Raw genomic sequence first — 15,872 nt, 5'->3', positions numbered from 1 at the left:
AGCAACGAAACTCAAACGGCGAAAGAAACAAGCTTCGTTTACTAATCTGGACCTAAGTCAAATTTTACAGTAGCAAAACTTATTTAAGTTGGTTAAACAGAAAGAGGGTTTCGAGACGAAACTCTTGGCGCTTGAAACGCCTGATTCCGATAAACGAGCGAACAGTTCTACTAAAACGAAAACCAGATCGGAAATCGCGATCGAAAATAATCGCGGAAAATCCGAGAAAAAGAAAAACTGACGAACAGGCTAACGAACGAACGTTCGCTGTCTGCGGTTAAACGACTAAAACCGTTCGTTAAAACGAACGTACGGACGAACGTCCGCTAAATAAACTAAACCAAAAAAAACCGATCTAATAAAAAATAAACCGGGTTTAAAAAAACCCGGGCGGTTCTCTAAAGAAAACCGCCGGCGGCGGCGGGTCGCTACCTCCGGCGAGGTCGGGCGGCGGCGGAACGGGGCGCCGGGCGGCGGGGGCGACAGATCAGGGCGGCAGCGGCTCCGGGGCGGCGGCGGAATCCGGCGGCGGCGGCGCGATCGGGCGGCGGCGGCACGGGTCTCGCGCGGGGCGGGGCTGGCGGCTAAGGTTTCATCCCGGGGCGGGGCGTTGGCCTTTAAAGGCCGCCCGGGCGCAGTGTCCAGGTCGGACACGGCCCGGTAAGGCGGTAACTTATTTTTTTAAATAATTCGGACGTGCAGAAAAAGAAAGAAAAGAAATACTAAACGGACTCCAAAAATCCCGAAATAAATTTTCACCGTCCTCTAAAAACAATCCGGACAAGATGAACATTTATTTGGGCCCAAAAATGCAAACTTGAAAAACGCGTATTTTTCCTAATTCAAATAAAATCCAAATAAAATCAAATATTTGTTTTTAATATTTTTCCTCCAATATTTCATTATTTGTGGAGAAGTCATATTATCCCCTCTCATATATGTTGATATGAAATATTTTTCAGAGAGAAAATAATTAAAACAAATTATCATATTTTCAAAATTTGAGAAAACCCAAATATGAAAATAACGAAATCCCCAACTCTCTCCGTGGGTCCTTGAGTTGCGTAGAATTTCTAGGATCGCAAAACAAAATGCAATAAAATATGTTATGCATGATGATCTAATGTATAACATTCCAAATTGAAAATTTGGGATGTTACACCGTGCCCTTGTCAGGGTTTGGTAGGTGGAGGAAATCAGGTTCTGGGATATAAGGTGGGATCCCTCCTTTATATAGGGCCTCTCCCCCTCTCCTTCTTATGGGCCACCCCCACCCACCACTTTTTTGGGCCTGGGAGCAGCAAGTCCCAACTTGCCAACTTTTCCCCAATTTCTGTGGTCCATAACGTTTCTCCCTCGTCTCTCCTCCCATGTTTCATGCTCTGTCCCTTTCCTCTGAACTTCATCAGCCACTTCTTCCAGCATAGTATTTTCTAGGATTTCAATATCCTTTATATCTTTGTGAACATTCTCAACCTCACAGAAAACCACATCTATGTTATCAATTTCCTCATCATTGAGTTTTTCTTCCTCAATCTTAATATCAGTTAAATATCCAGGGAGTCTGGTTAAATCCCAGACTTTGGTGGCCTTATGCCTAATTTTTATCAATGCCATATCTACTTCATTATTATGATATCTACCCCAATTAGGCGAGTCAATGTGTGTAAATTTTTCCTGACCATCTGTCAAAATTTTAACACTCTGCCCATTATCAACTTCTACTTCAGTTTTCAGAAGCAAACTCTGAACATATATGTTCATTTTTTTTCTTCATCTTACGATTAATCCGCCTAATTTGGCGCTGACTATCAATTTTACGAACTCCACCCCTAGATTCATATGCAGGAGATTTGTAATCAAGCATGGGACAGCAAGCATTACCTGAAGTGGCGACATCCTCGTCAGAATCATCGCCTGAATCTTCACTAGCCAGCCTCCAAAAGCGGTTGCTGGCTAGTGAAGAGTTCAGGCATCAATTCCGGCGAGGCGTGCTGAGCGGCGAGGCGTCGGAGTTGGAGGAGCCGGAGCGAGTCGAGCGGAGCGGCGCGGCATCCTCGCCACCTCCTGTGGTGGCTCTTCCACCGGGTCCTCGTGGAGCACGATCGGAGCCATGGCCGACCCTGGAGCAGGGAGGGCCAAGACCCCCTCGCGGGATCTGAGCGCCGATTCCTTCATGGCCGGGGCGAGATCCACGGTCTCGAAGGAGGTGAAGGCCACCCACTTCCTTGCCACGGATCTCACCGGCGAATCCGCCTGATCCATCGCCCACAACAGAACCTGCAGCGGATGCTTGCGCTCGCCGGGTCCGAAGAGCGATCTCTCCTCCGCCGCCGTCAGTCCCTCGAAAATCGCATCCGCCTCCGCATACATCTCTCGCTTTCTTGTGTACCACAATTCAATCTCTCTCAGACGGGCTTGCAGGCGCGTGTCCCTACCTGCAAACCTCTGCATCTTCTCCTCGTCTATCTCCACCATCTCCGTCACGGACGCCTGCGAGCGAAGGAGTAGATGGGGTGTGTGGGAGAAGAGGTGGGAGGCGAGGGGAATTCGGAGCGAGCTCACCAGATACGTCGCCCGAATTTAATCCCCCACCGGCCGCAATTCCTCTCCCACCGGCCGCATTTCCTCCCTTGCCGGCTCCCGAGGCACCACCCCTGTCCGGGGTCTCCCCTCGATATGAGCAACGTGACAGGGGAACACGATCGTGGCACCAGGGGCTAGCACGATCCCTCCCCCAGTACGCACGTCAACCGTGTACCCCCGCTTGTCGATGACAAGCACCGTCGCCGGGCGCGAGCGCAGAACCACCTCGCCGCAGTGGTACCTGAGAACCCTCACCGCCCTGAAATCCGTGGCGAACCACACCGGCTATCGCTGCGCTTCGGGTTCGCCCGCCGCGTCGCCAGGGAGACGTGTCGATTCGGTCATACCCGTTCGCTCATTTAGACACACTTAGGAAAGTATACCCAGAAATGGAACCTAGAGCCCTGGGAGACGCATTACTTGATGTTGTATGCTGCCACGTCAATAGGGACACGCTTACCCGTTGACCGAGCTCGCGCATATACGGTGTCAAAGGACGTGATGACGCCCTACGGACAGAAGTCTTTAGAAACAGAGATTGAAGGGAGAATGGTTTGAGAGAATCAAGTGCGATTGTATTGATGATTGAGTTGGGTATTTATATGTCCCCAATAGATGCATACAAAGGTTGCTTTACAAGGTTCGCGTCCTCTCAAAGGGGCGCAACATGTGGACAAAAGTAACTTCCTAGTTAGCTTAAGATGTTAGCCAATCTAATAAATTTTAGTTGGCTTAGGATCTAAGCTAATCTATTCCTAACATTCCCCCTTGGACAACACCATTTCTTGAGAATCTCTTGTATAATCTTCGGATCTTCTTGCATAGCCTTTAGAGTGTTCTTGTGTATCCATGAAGTTGTCCTTTCTAATCATCTTGCAATTCTTCATTTTTAGAATCTCTCCAAAAACCTGGTGAAAAAAATAGGAGAAAATGGTACAACATATAATGATTATTTTCTCCCTGATAACTCATATGAGAAAAACCTTGATAGGATAAATCTCATTAGTGAGTTTAGAGATCAATAAATATGCCTTATATACTTCCTTTAAAATCTCCGGTGGGGAAAATAGAAGTATGACATATGACAATGAAGATATCTTACCTCATTTAGCACCTTATATGAGAACCTTGAAAGTAAACCCATAAAGTGAAAAGGAGTGAAAATGAGTTTAATATGATGTGCCAATGTAATTCCTCTAAAACGAAGTGGGAAAATATAAGGAAAGCGAAATGGCATATGTGGACACTTGTATTTATATAGTCTCAAAAAACCTTTTATGAGAAACCATCAGGTAAAACTCATTAAGGGGGAAAAGAGTACAATATGTATGATCTGACGATCATCGACTCGTTATGATTTGGGAGTTTTACTCCCCCTGAAATTTGCAAATTTCAATAATTTTCTTTGCAATACTGTTCTGTATATAACCTTTATGCATTTGAGAAATACAAGTGATAATATCTTGATAGATAATGGTAGGTGATTCTGTTGAATCTTAACCACATAATCTTGAATGTAATCAATCATTTTGTGAAGCCATACAAATTTTATGACGACCCATATAAAGTAATTATACCATAATGATTAATAATAGTATACATTAAAGTATGTGCGAAGACATCCCTTAAAAGGATCTTCGGTGAATTCAGTCCACAATATGGCATTTTTGGGATCAAACAATTATAGCTAATATCTGTATATCACACAATGGTCAATTCTTGATGTTCCTGAGGGATTCAATCAAGATCTTTTGTGCCTTGAAGATATCAAAGGATGTTACTTACACTAACATTTAGTTGGGGTTAGCACTTTGGATAAATTGACAACAAAATATTGTCACACTTTGCAATAATAGTATTGCGATATGGAACTAGAGGTCCCGATGCCACTTCATCATAGATACTATGTATAAAATGAGTTTGCATTCCTGTTAGCTAGGGATAGTATGTGTGTTTGATATGATTTATCCATATTTAATTTCTATCATATTTTATGGATATGTTAAGACTCGTAGATAGGTATTCCTAAGGGAATATGCTCAAGTTATGAACTTGATAGTGTTTGATTTCATCCAAATCTCCGTCTTGATATGATTGTGAGCACCTTTCATGTATTTCGACGATAAAATCATCGACATATACATAGGCCATGTAGAATCCAGTGAGGGGTTTTGTAAATGACTACATGCAAGAAATCTTTATCCGAGTAATCCTTGTTCGTATGTGGTGCAAACCAAGCTGCTAAAAGTAGTGGCTGTAGATGCACTGAGTCTCTTTTCATTTTATACCCTTATTTGTTTTCCTGTGGTGCAATTGATCTGGTGAAGCCTAAAAATGTTAGTTGTAGGGACACTGAGTTTTTTAACATAAAAAATGGAAGTCCACAAGTGCTGACAGAATGTGATTGCTGCATGCAGGGACTGGCTCTCGGATGTTACTCCTTGAGGATGATGCACTTGAAACGCTCTCTGGTGAGTTCCTAGTCTCCCTCCTCTCTCCCTTGTGCCCGATAATGTCTGGCCATCAAGCCATGACTGATTGTGGTACCGACCATCAGGCCAACGCTTAAGAGCCTGGTTGTGTGGTTATGGTCTCTGTGGTGTTTTCCTTCGGCCACCGCAATCTTGTGATTGTGATGATCTTGTTGGCATGTTTATGTTACTTTCTATGAATTAGTTTTGGTAAGAACTAGTGTTTGTTTAGCCTTTTATTTCCAGATGACGTTACACCAGGTGTAATTTCATGAAGTGGCATGGAATAGTAACTAATTGATTAGGGTTATGCGATTGTTTGAGTTGTAATTCAATGAATATATTTGCTTCTTGGACATGCTAGGATTGACCTTTAGAGTTAATATTTCTCGCTATCATTCTTGTCGTGTTTCATAGGTATAAGAACAAATATTCTTTTACCAAGTTTTTGTGTTGATGATAAGAATGTGGCATGCTTCACCTGTTATCATGTGTCGTGTTATGATGTGCACAGTGATGATAGTAATCGTTTGACTTATGAGCTTGCTTTATCAGATTTGCAAGCAAAGTTTTGTATATGTGGCAGTGTAAGTCTGTTGTCAAATATGATTGCATGGGGATTAGGGAGCATTTTGTGGTTTGACATTTATTTGGTTGTCTGGTGGGCATCCTGGTATGGAACTAATAATCTGTGAGCGTGAATCCATCAAGTATCCTACTAACTGGCCCTGTAATGTCTCATGTTTCTACTGCGGCAATGGAGGATGCTATGAAGTGCCAATACCAGCAACTTTTTGTTGGTCGGTATTGTTGAGTACTGGAGTCGGCGCTTTGCATCGGCAACGGGGAAATCTGCCGTGCCGGGGATCTGGGTGGCGGTAGCCAAAGCATAGGACCTCCCCATGGATGAGGAGCTAAAGTGGTTAAGGAAACAAGGAAGTGATATCCCATCGTCCATCGCCGATAAAGAAATCAGGGACTGGCGCACGTACGCCCATCAACCATCGCCGTTTCTCTCCATCTTTGCCATGACCAACAACTCCACGGCCATCGTTAACCATGGCCACATCCTACCTGTGACGTCGTCCAGATGCTCCACGGAGAGCTTCACCGGAGGCCATGGTTTCGAGGTGGCCAGTACCTGCTGCTCGACGGCTTGGGCGTCGGCAAGTACATCAGCTCGTGCGTCTTCAGCGTTGGTGGCTACGACTGGACTATCCAGTTCTACCCAAGTGGTGAATCGGTCCATTTTGCCGCTAAGACTTTAGCATTTTTGTATTGTGTCAGCCAACAGGAAGGTACGAGGGCTAAGTTCACCTTGAACATGCTGGATTAAAAAAATGAACTAGATAAAAAATTCATGAATGGCTCACTTGCATGAAGCCCGGGGCTGGGGCTCCATGCTAAATAGCATGGCACCTTCGGTCTAGCATGACACCTCAGGACAGGGCGTCATGCTTATTTAGCATGGGTGCCATGATTTCTAGCATGACGCCCTAGCTCTGGGTGTTATGCAAATGGGCCATTTTGTGTTTTTATTAATCTATTTTATTTTGTGCTAAGGTTTCAGGAAAGGGAAAGACTTTTCCATTTTTCACCAGGCCAGATGCAGACGTCTGCACGTGCCTTCATCATCGAAATTATGCCACGGGAAATCGACTCGCGGAGGCTGGCTTCGTAGGAAAGATTCCGCAGATATCAGATATTTAGTTCGACAAAACAAGACCAGAGGTCAGCTGTCGTGCACTCGGTAATGCCGACCCTTGGATCTTCTACCATATTCAGAGACTGGCGGAACGCGTCACACATTGCCTCAAGAGCAAGTCGGCGCGTAACCCATCTTTTGGGGAACTTCGTGAACCAGTCAAGGCCTCGTCAAGCTATGGGAAGACAATGTGATCAAGTCAACCCTAGGCCGGAAGGTGCCAAGTCTGTGGGCTTGTTCAAGAGTTACTGGCGGTGCTATGACTCAAGAGTGACTCAAAATGTCGGAAGTCAGCCCAGAAGGCCGACCCAAGACCCCCAGGCCGCCTCACGGCCTCATCTTGTCAGTCCGCCCTAGTAGCCCTCCAGTGGAAGGAATTGTCATCCTTGTCGTGGAAGACGAGGAGGCCGGAGCAACCGGGAGATTCTGACTAGGATTCTATAACCATAGGCCCATGGTGTCATTTTAAGCCGGTGCCATTCTTGTCGATAGGCACCTTAGTCATCACCCTTTTGTATACCTATGATTTCTGATATCATCTTCGTACCTCGTACACCCCATTCAGTCAATACAATAAGAGACTGAGTAGAGTTTTACCTCTAGAGAAAGGGCCTGAATCAGGGTAAATTTCTCTCTTGTTTCCCCTCTTTGCTTTCCGGCTAGTCACAGCACCCTACCGAGGGGTTTGTCAAAATTCACACTGATACTATATCTCCAACCTAAAAACTCAAATATTCTAAAGCTCTATTTTTTGAGTTAATCGGTATTTTCTAAAGTATAATCACTTTTAATGTATTTTTTCAGAGAAACTTGTTGTATTAATTGAGTAGTCAATTTCTAAAGAATTTTGAACCAACTTGTGTAGTATTCCCAACCCAGGACGGTTCAAGTTCTAGCCTTGACATTGATGCTTATATTTTTTTGGATTTATTTCAGGCCTTCCAGCGTGTGCGTTCAGGAGGAGAAAACTTTTCCGTTGACTATGAAGGCGTCTGTTGTGACTTCGTCAACAGGGGTGAGTGTATGTGTGTATATGCATGCATGTTTGCTTCTGTACTGTGTTTTTTTTTTCTAGAGAATCTTTTTCTAGGGAACAAGGCCCCCATTCGGCTCCGGAGCGAGCCTAGTTTCTCATGGGCTGATTTCACTGAAAACTCTTTTCTTTGTCTGGTTGCCCAGCCACGAAGTAGACTCTCTCAGCCCGTCTGCTGCGCCTCTAGTCGACAAGCCGGCGGCTGGGGCGGCGGCGCCTGGGGTTTCTTCCTCTCAGCCTCCACCACCTTCGGGCTCGCCGCCGGTTGGACCTGATCAGCGTGCGGGATTGCGTCCTCTCCTGGCGACGTTGCCGTGCATTGCCCGTCGCGCCCTCGTTCCTCGGCGCGCCGCCCTCCCGCAGCTCCGTCGCCTTCTGTACCACGGTGCGCCGCTGCCCGTTCGTCGTGAACCATCAAGTTGGGTAGGCTTGGTTCAGATCTTAAATATTTTCCTCGATTTGAATGTTCCTCAACTTTTGTAGATGGGAAGCTGCTACGCGTCAACCAAAAGGTGACTTGTTTGGTGTTGAGATCTCATTGTTATCAGATTCATATCTGGGCTGTGTTTCGTTCAAGGTCCGATTTCGCCGGTTGAAACCTGTTGATCTCTCAGTTTAAGGCTCATATTTGCTAGTAGCTTGTAAACTGAATTTTGTCAGAGGAAGTTCTGTCTGCTTCGCAAGCCTGCAACACCCGTTGCATTTTTGTTCACCATGGCCAACAAATCCACCTCTGAAGTTAACCATGGCCAGCTACCCAAGACATCGTCCACATGCTTGACGGAGAGTGTCACTGCGGTGCATGATTTTGAGGTGGCCAGTTACCGTTTGCTGGATGGCATCGGCGTCGGCAAGCACGTTCGCTCAAGCACCTTCAGCGTGGGTGGCTTTGAATGGTTTATGAATTTCTTCCCGGATGGGAGGATGGCAGACTACGCTGGCTATGCATCAGTCTTTCTGGACCGTGTCATTCAACAGAATGACACGCATAATGTCAGGACTAAGTTCAGCTTAAACATGCTAGAGAAAGACAGCGAGGCACAATTAACTAAATGTGGTAAGATGGGTCATGTCTTTCCTCAGCAAAGTCATATTGGGGCTACTGCAGATTTGTTGCGAAAGAGAAACTGAAATCATCGTCGCAAGCCAACAATGGCTTCTTGATTATACGCTGTGTTCTCACCGTCATAAAAGAACCTCGCACCGAGGTTAAGAGGAACACTGTTGTGGTTCCGCAACCGAATCTGCAAGACCAGCTCTGCCAAATGTGGAAGGATGGCCAGGGAGCAGACGTGACATTCAGTGTGGGCGGCCAATTGTTCAAAGCTCACAGATGCTTATTGGCTGCATGGTCTCTGGTTTTCAAGGCGGAGCTCTTGGGTCCGATGAAGGAGAAGGAAACACACTGCATCAAAATTGATGACATCGACACTCAAATCTTTGAGGCTCTTCTTCACTTCATATACACAGATTCCCTGATAGTCGATGAGCACCAGAAAGAAGGTGAAATTGCAAAACTGCAGCATCTGCTAGTTGCCACGGATCGATATGGTTTGGATAGGTTAAATGTGATGTGTGAAAGTAAATTGTCTGAGTGCATTGACGTGGAGACTGTTGCAACAACATTGGTTTTAGCAGAGCAACACCACTGCAAGGATCTCAAAGAAGCCTGCGTTGAGTTTATGGCCCCACGGAATGTTCTACAAGCTGTCATGGCAAGCGATGGTTTCAAACATTTGGTAGCAAGCTGTCCTTTGGTCATGAAGGAGTTACTGGACATGGTGTCCCGTGGTGGCTAGTCCGGTACGTTCAGAGGTCAAATTATCATATGTGGAACTAGTTATGCAGACTGCTATTTTCAATCCATTGCTCGGTTTACCTATGACTTATTACACCGTGATATTGTGATGAGTCGTGTTTGCATTTTTGATGATATTTTTACCATATCAGTTTGATTAGTACTCCATGGCATAACTCCTATTTGAGGAAAAGGCTGTTATCCAAAGGAGTGCTTGGATCATTCACTGGCAGTATAAACTGTAAGATAATATACTGTTGCCCATGCAGTTTATTATTCAGTTCATTCAGAATTTTGCTGTATGATTGAATTTATTGTAGTGAGAATATTATTCGGGTATTATACTAGTACAATTGTCCAAAATTTAACTAATGATCCTCGTGCTTTATTATAGTACAACCGTTCAAATGGTAACTTCAGATTCATTCTATTTTAGACAATTCTGGAGTAACCAATTTTACATGATTGTAGTTCATATTTTATAGTATGCCAAAATAAACAGAATTCGTTCTACCACATATGAGCCAAAAAAAAAAGGTTCTTTCATATTACTAGACACATATGTCAACTAAGTTCGAAAGAAAAGGAAGGGTGTTAAATAATGTTTTTGACTCAATGGAGCATACCATGCATCTACCATAATTGGCTGTTTGCCAAGGTGTGTAGTAGGTAAGTTCGAAAAAAAAGGAAGGGTGTTAAATAATGTTTCTTCTATAATTGTTGTTTCTATTGCCAAGGTGTGTAGTAGGTAAGTTTGAGGTACAGTATCTGGTAGGGCTCCTGCAGTTTTTGGTCGTTTGGTTCTAGTTGTAAGTTTTTTATCTCTCTCTCTCTCTCTTAATATTACACATGCATCCTCCTGCATGATTTGAGAAAAAAAAAAGAGTAAATATCCTTTTCTCGGTTTATCCAAATGAACAAACATAAGTTAACAAAAGGTTTTTTCATAGAAAAACTAAGCTATTCTGTTCACAACTTTGGTTGTTTGGTTCTAGCTAGTTGTAAACTTTTGGTTGTAGGTAAGTTTTAGTACTCCCTCTGTACCGAAATATAGGTCGTTAAAGGATTCCACGTACAAATCTCGTTACACTACGAAATTTTTGAAGTTTCCCAAAATGCCCTCCCACTCGCTAGCCTCACCCACTCGTCACTCACCTCCCTCCCAGATCCCCTCCCTCGTCGCCGGCCTCTCCGCCCCGTCGTCGCCGACCCCCCCTCCCCTGTCGTCGCCGGCCTCTCCTCCTCCGACCACGATTTCTCCCACGGCCTGCGCCAGAAACCCACCACGATTTCTCCCAGGTCCAAAGATCGATATTTTAGGCGCCGGCAACGAGCTTCTAGGCGGCGGAGGCGTTGGTTCTGCGTGCGCCGGTGCTACTGCGACGGCCGGCGGCTTGCGTGTCAAGCCCGTCGCCCTGCTTCCCTCCGACGACCCCGACGCCGCCGCCTGCCCCCCGTGCGGAGTTGGCGGTGGCGGTGGAGAGCCCGCAGCCAGCGGCGTGGGACCAGTTCAAGGAGGAGGTGTGATCATGGAGGAGGACGGTGGCGGTGCAGCAGCAGCTGCTGCTGATGTAGGGGAGCTGTTGACCAGGGAGATCAAGAAGAGGTTGCTGGTCCATGCCCGTGAGAATGGGAATGGCCATGTCCATGTCAATGGAGGAGAAGCAGAGGAGCTCTAGTACAGGAGTACTCCAGTACTCCAGTAATTTTTCAGTAATTTTGCTTGGATATTTAACAAGATTGAACTGTACATGCGTGGAGTAATTTTACTTGGAGTATTTAACAAGATTGAACTTGTCAACATTTAACAGTATTTTTCAGTAAGTATTCTGAACATGCTTCTGGATATTTTTCAGTAAAATTAACTTGTGTTTGCAGTATAACTGTAACTTGTGCTTGCAGTATAAAAGTACAGTATATATCTCCAGGAACAGTACTCTTTTTCTCTACCTCAACAAGGAGTAATACAGTTCTTTTTTGTCACACAATGTTTGCACAACAACCTTTTCTCTCACACACACACATCTCACATGGATGCAATCCATGGCACATTAGACAGAGACATCCTTGTTGAATTATTAGCATCCTACTCCATTTCCAGGAGTACATGAGCAACCTACTGAGCATTAGGAGTATCATTGTGATGCCTGCTTTACATGGGCAAGAGTTTGAGCAAAACAAAAAAATACTCCAAATGCTTCCTTCAGTTCAGTATTTACTCCAAATGCTCAGTTCAGTTCAGTATGATCTCAGTTCTGTTCCAGTGTACTCCAAATGCTCAGTTGAGCACAGAAAGTATAAACTGAAAATTGCAACCAAATGCTAATTTCTGTATTTACTCCAAATTATTGTAAACTTATTCAAAGTTTCCAAATTGTTCAGACAGTAGATGCAGTGGATTCAAAGTTGTTCAAACTTAGCTTAAACTAAGACAGCTCTCGAAACTGGAGTACTGCTGCATCAGCATTCAGCAGATGCAGTAGATTCAAAGTTTTCTTTATCTTAAACTTAGTTTATGATTCAAAGTTTCCTTTAGCTTAAACTCAGAGCAAGTCTCAGTTTATGATCATCAAATTGTTTACTCAGATGCAGAGCGAGTACTGGGCGAGGAGATGAACCTAGGCGAGCAAAATTGATAACTGTGGTAGCAGCTCCTGTGCAGCGGCAAGTACTCCAGCGGCAGAAGATCCTGTGCAGCGGCAATTACTCCAGCGGCAGCAGCTTCGGTGCGCGGCGAGTAGTCCAGCGGAAGCAGCACCTGTGCGCGGGTGAGGGGCCTGGGCGGCAGCAGAGCATCAGCTCGCCTCCACCTGGGTGCGGGCGAGGAAGAGCCCAGCACCACCTCGCCTCCACCTGGGCGCGGGCAAGGAGTAGCGCCTGGACGCAGGGGAGGTGGGGTGGGGGTGGAGGTGGGGGTGGAGGTGGAGGGCGGAGGTGGCGGCGGAGGCGGAGGTAGAAGACGATAGGTGGATTCAAATCAGAGGGGTATTCATGTCATTTCGCCTGTTTTCACCTGGTCGGAACAAAACCTTCGGAACGGAGGGAGTATTACATATGCATTTCTCCTGCATGTTTAAAAAAGGACGCCGATATCGGCGTCCTTTTTTATGCATTTCTCCTGCATATTTAAAAAAAGACGCCGATAAGTGCCACACGTGAGCGTTAGGGGGTCTGCCCACACATTTTGTGTGATGTATAAGAAGAACAGGCCACACGCCTACGCGTGGGCAAAACAAGTAATGCCCACACACCTCTTTTTTTCCCTCCCGATCCCTCTCACACGCGTGCGTGTGGGCGAAATAGATAATGCCCACACGCCCCGTACGTCGGGCCTCGTACCTCGTGGTCCCGCACACCCCGCGTGACAGTCACCGCGCATCCCGCAGTTGTCATGGTCTAGACCCTCATCCATGTTCGTTTAACTGTAGTTGCCATGTCGCTGAACTCCGGTTGCCATGTCGGACAACTATAGTTGCCATGGTTACTCAACTGCAGTTGCTATGTATGGTCTGGTCTATTGCAGTTGCCATGATTTCAAAATTTTAGGAGTTGCCACCCACTAACACTAGGCAGTTGCCATGTAGCACTACAAAAAGGCATGGCAAAAAAACATGTTCGGGTAAAAGAGAGAGTTGCCATGTGCTCACAAGCACGCTAGGGCAGTTGCCATGTAAAGAGAAAGAGTTGACATCTGCTTACGTGCACGCTAGGGCAGTTGCCATGTACCATGCAAAAACACATGGCAACTCGGGTAAAAGAGAGTTGTCATCTGCTTACAAGCAAAGTTGGGCAGTTGCCATGTACCCTGCAGAAACACATGGCAACTGCCAGCTTTGGGTGTGGGCGAGGAGACGAGCGTGTGGGCGAAGTAATAAACGCCGACACACCAGCCCCCTCTACGTGCGTGAAAACTGGTGTGTGGGCGAATTGCTAAACGCCCACACACCAGCCCCCCGTATGGTGAAAAAGGACGTGTGGGCGACCGGATGAATGCCCACACACCAGCTTAATCCTACGTGGCACACAAAAACTGCTAGAACGCGCCAAGATTCATGCAGAATTGGTTGGACAAGGATCCATACGTGTGGGCGAGTTGCCAGACACCCACACGTGTGGGCGTTAGTATTTTCGTTAAAGAAAAGTAAATATCCTTTTCTCGGTTTATCTACGTGCTTCATATGAAACACGCAAATGCACAAACCAACAAGTTTTCTAGAGAAGGCTTGCACACAAAAAAAGAAGTTAACAAAGCTCTTTTTTTATCGAAAAACTAAGCTATTCTGTTCACAACTTGGTCTTGAACGGCACATAGTTTTTGAGCGACTGGGTGATCCCCTGCACGGACGCGACGGTCACGCCCACCGTCACCGCGAAACACACGAAGCTCAGGCTCTGCAGCGCCACCCACTTCCAGGAGGACCTCTTCACTTTGCTCTGCCGGATGTACATCTCCACGGGGAAGTACACGGTGAGCGGCTAGAACCCGAGCGCGCCGAGGAGCCCAAGGATGTCGTTGAAGAAGGGCAGCAAGATGGCAAGTATGGTGCTCACGACGACGAACGCCGTCCTCCACACCATCCTGAACATGTTGACGCCGAACCTGTCGGCGCCGAAGGGATGGTACTGGCGGACGACGAAGTCCGAGCCCGGCCACCGTGCCGCGGCCCAGCTCTCCACGGCGGCGTAGATGGGCTGGCAGTAGACCTGGTAGGCGCCGACGAGGTGCACGACGATGCAGACGTTGGCGAAGTCGATGAGCCAGAAGGGCTCGTAGAAGCCGAAGCCGGTGAGCATGTTCCCGTGCGCCGCGTTGCCGAAGGCGGCGTAGCCGAGGCAGCCGCAGAGCATGTAGAAGGCCGTGGTGGTGGAGACCCCCATGAGGTTCGCCTTCCTCATCGTCTTGTTCTCGGCCGGAGGTGCCCTCACCGTATCCTGGATTTCTATAAGGACCATGGAGTACGAGTAGGCAAATGCGATGTTGCCCAGCGCTTGCAATGTCAGCCATATCTTCTGGGCCGAACTTGCGACGTCTACCCCAATTACGGTGCCACCCATGGTCGTCTTGCCGGTAGCGCCTGATATGGTCTGCGCCAGGGAGAGGCCAACGCCGATGGTGGAGTAGGAGAAGGACATGGCCGCGGCCAGGATAGACAGCCACGCCATCTCGTGGAGGTTGGGGAGCTGGGAGAAGACGTTGCTGAACAATTGCATTGATTGGCACAACAGGCATTTGTTGGAATTAACCCCTGATGATAAAGGCATCGATGAACTAAATGAGAAACTAATTGTGGATGGTGCAAATGGTATTGGTGGGTTGAAGTTGGAACAAATAAAGCCAAATCTGGCCAGATTAGACATTCTTGTGAGAAATTCAGGAAAAGAAGGAGAAGGAATACTTAATGAGAGATGTGGTGCTGACTTTGTTCAAAAGGAGAAGGTTCTTCCTCTTGGATTTGGCCCTAATGATGTTGGTGTCAGGTGAGTCTTGGTTACTGTTTATATTTGCTGCGTTATGTTCACATTGATTGGGAGACCCCGAACACGACCATGTACATGGTGGTGTACACGCCGCAGTCGGCGGAGTGGCCGCCGCTGTGGAAGCAGTTGGCCTTATACAGAGCCGTGGCGCTGGTGGACGCCGTGATGGTGTACCCGATTGCGGTTCCGACGAGGTTGACGTACTGGCAGAGGCCGCAGAACCACACTTGCCCGCTGCCTAGGTAGGACTCGACGGCCTCCATGTAGGTGTAGTTCCTCTTCCCGGCGACGGCGTCGCCGCTGCGGTAGCAGTCGGTGAGGAGCACGGAGGTGTAGTACGTGACGCCGGCGAAGACAACAAGCGTGGCCGGCCCAGCGACCCAGCCAAGCTGCGCCATGGACCAGGGCAGGGACAACACGCCGGAGCCGATCACCGCCGTTATGATGTGCGCGCTAGCTGTCCATACGGTTCCCGTTCTCTTCGGCTTGCCGTCGTCGTCGACGGAACCGTCGCCGATGATCCGCAGACGGTGCTCCGCCGGCAGTCCCCCGATCTCCACATCGACGTCTGCTAGGGCCATCTCGCGCACTTCAGCTGGTCTCGGGGAGCAAGCTGCGATGCGCGCGCCGGGCAGCATCTTATAAGTTATAACAGCACAGGTGATTACTCCGTGTTCCGTCTTCAGTCGATCAAATTGCCTAAACCGACTCGGATCGGATTTGATTTGTTCCCGGGTCTCATCTTTAACTCTGAAGCACGCAACTGCCCTCGACGGCGGTGGTCGGCTGCACGCAGTTACA

At 47.2% G+C, this 15,872-nt stretch overlaps 2 pseudogenes; one reads left to right on the top strand and one right to left on the bottom strand.

The window, feature by feature from the left end:
- The first annotated feature begins 7,953 nt into the window (after positions 1-7,953).
- LOC123050090 (BTB/POZ and MATH domain-containing protein 2-like) lies at positions 7,954-10,144 on the top strand (annotated as a pseudogene).
- A 3,632-nt stretch (positions 10,145-13,776) lies between these two features.
- LOC123050088 (amino acid permease 6-like) lies at positions 13,777-15,661 on the bottom strand (annotated as a pseudogene).
- Between the last annotated feature and the right edge of the window lie 211 nt (positions 15,662-15,872).

This window comes from Triticum aestivum, chromosome 2D (assembly GCF_018294505.1).
Source record: "Triticum aestivum cultivar Chinese Spring chromosome 2D, IWGSC CS RefSeq v2.1, whole genome shotgun sequence".
NCBI classification, from domain to species: Eukaryota; Viridiplantae; Streptophyta; class Magnoliopsida; order Poales; family Poaceae; genus Triticum; species Triticum aestivum.
The sequence above is the reverse complement of the archived record's forward strand: the minus strand, read 5'-3'. Positions and strand labels throughout refer to the sequence as shown.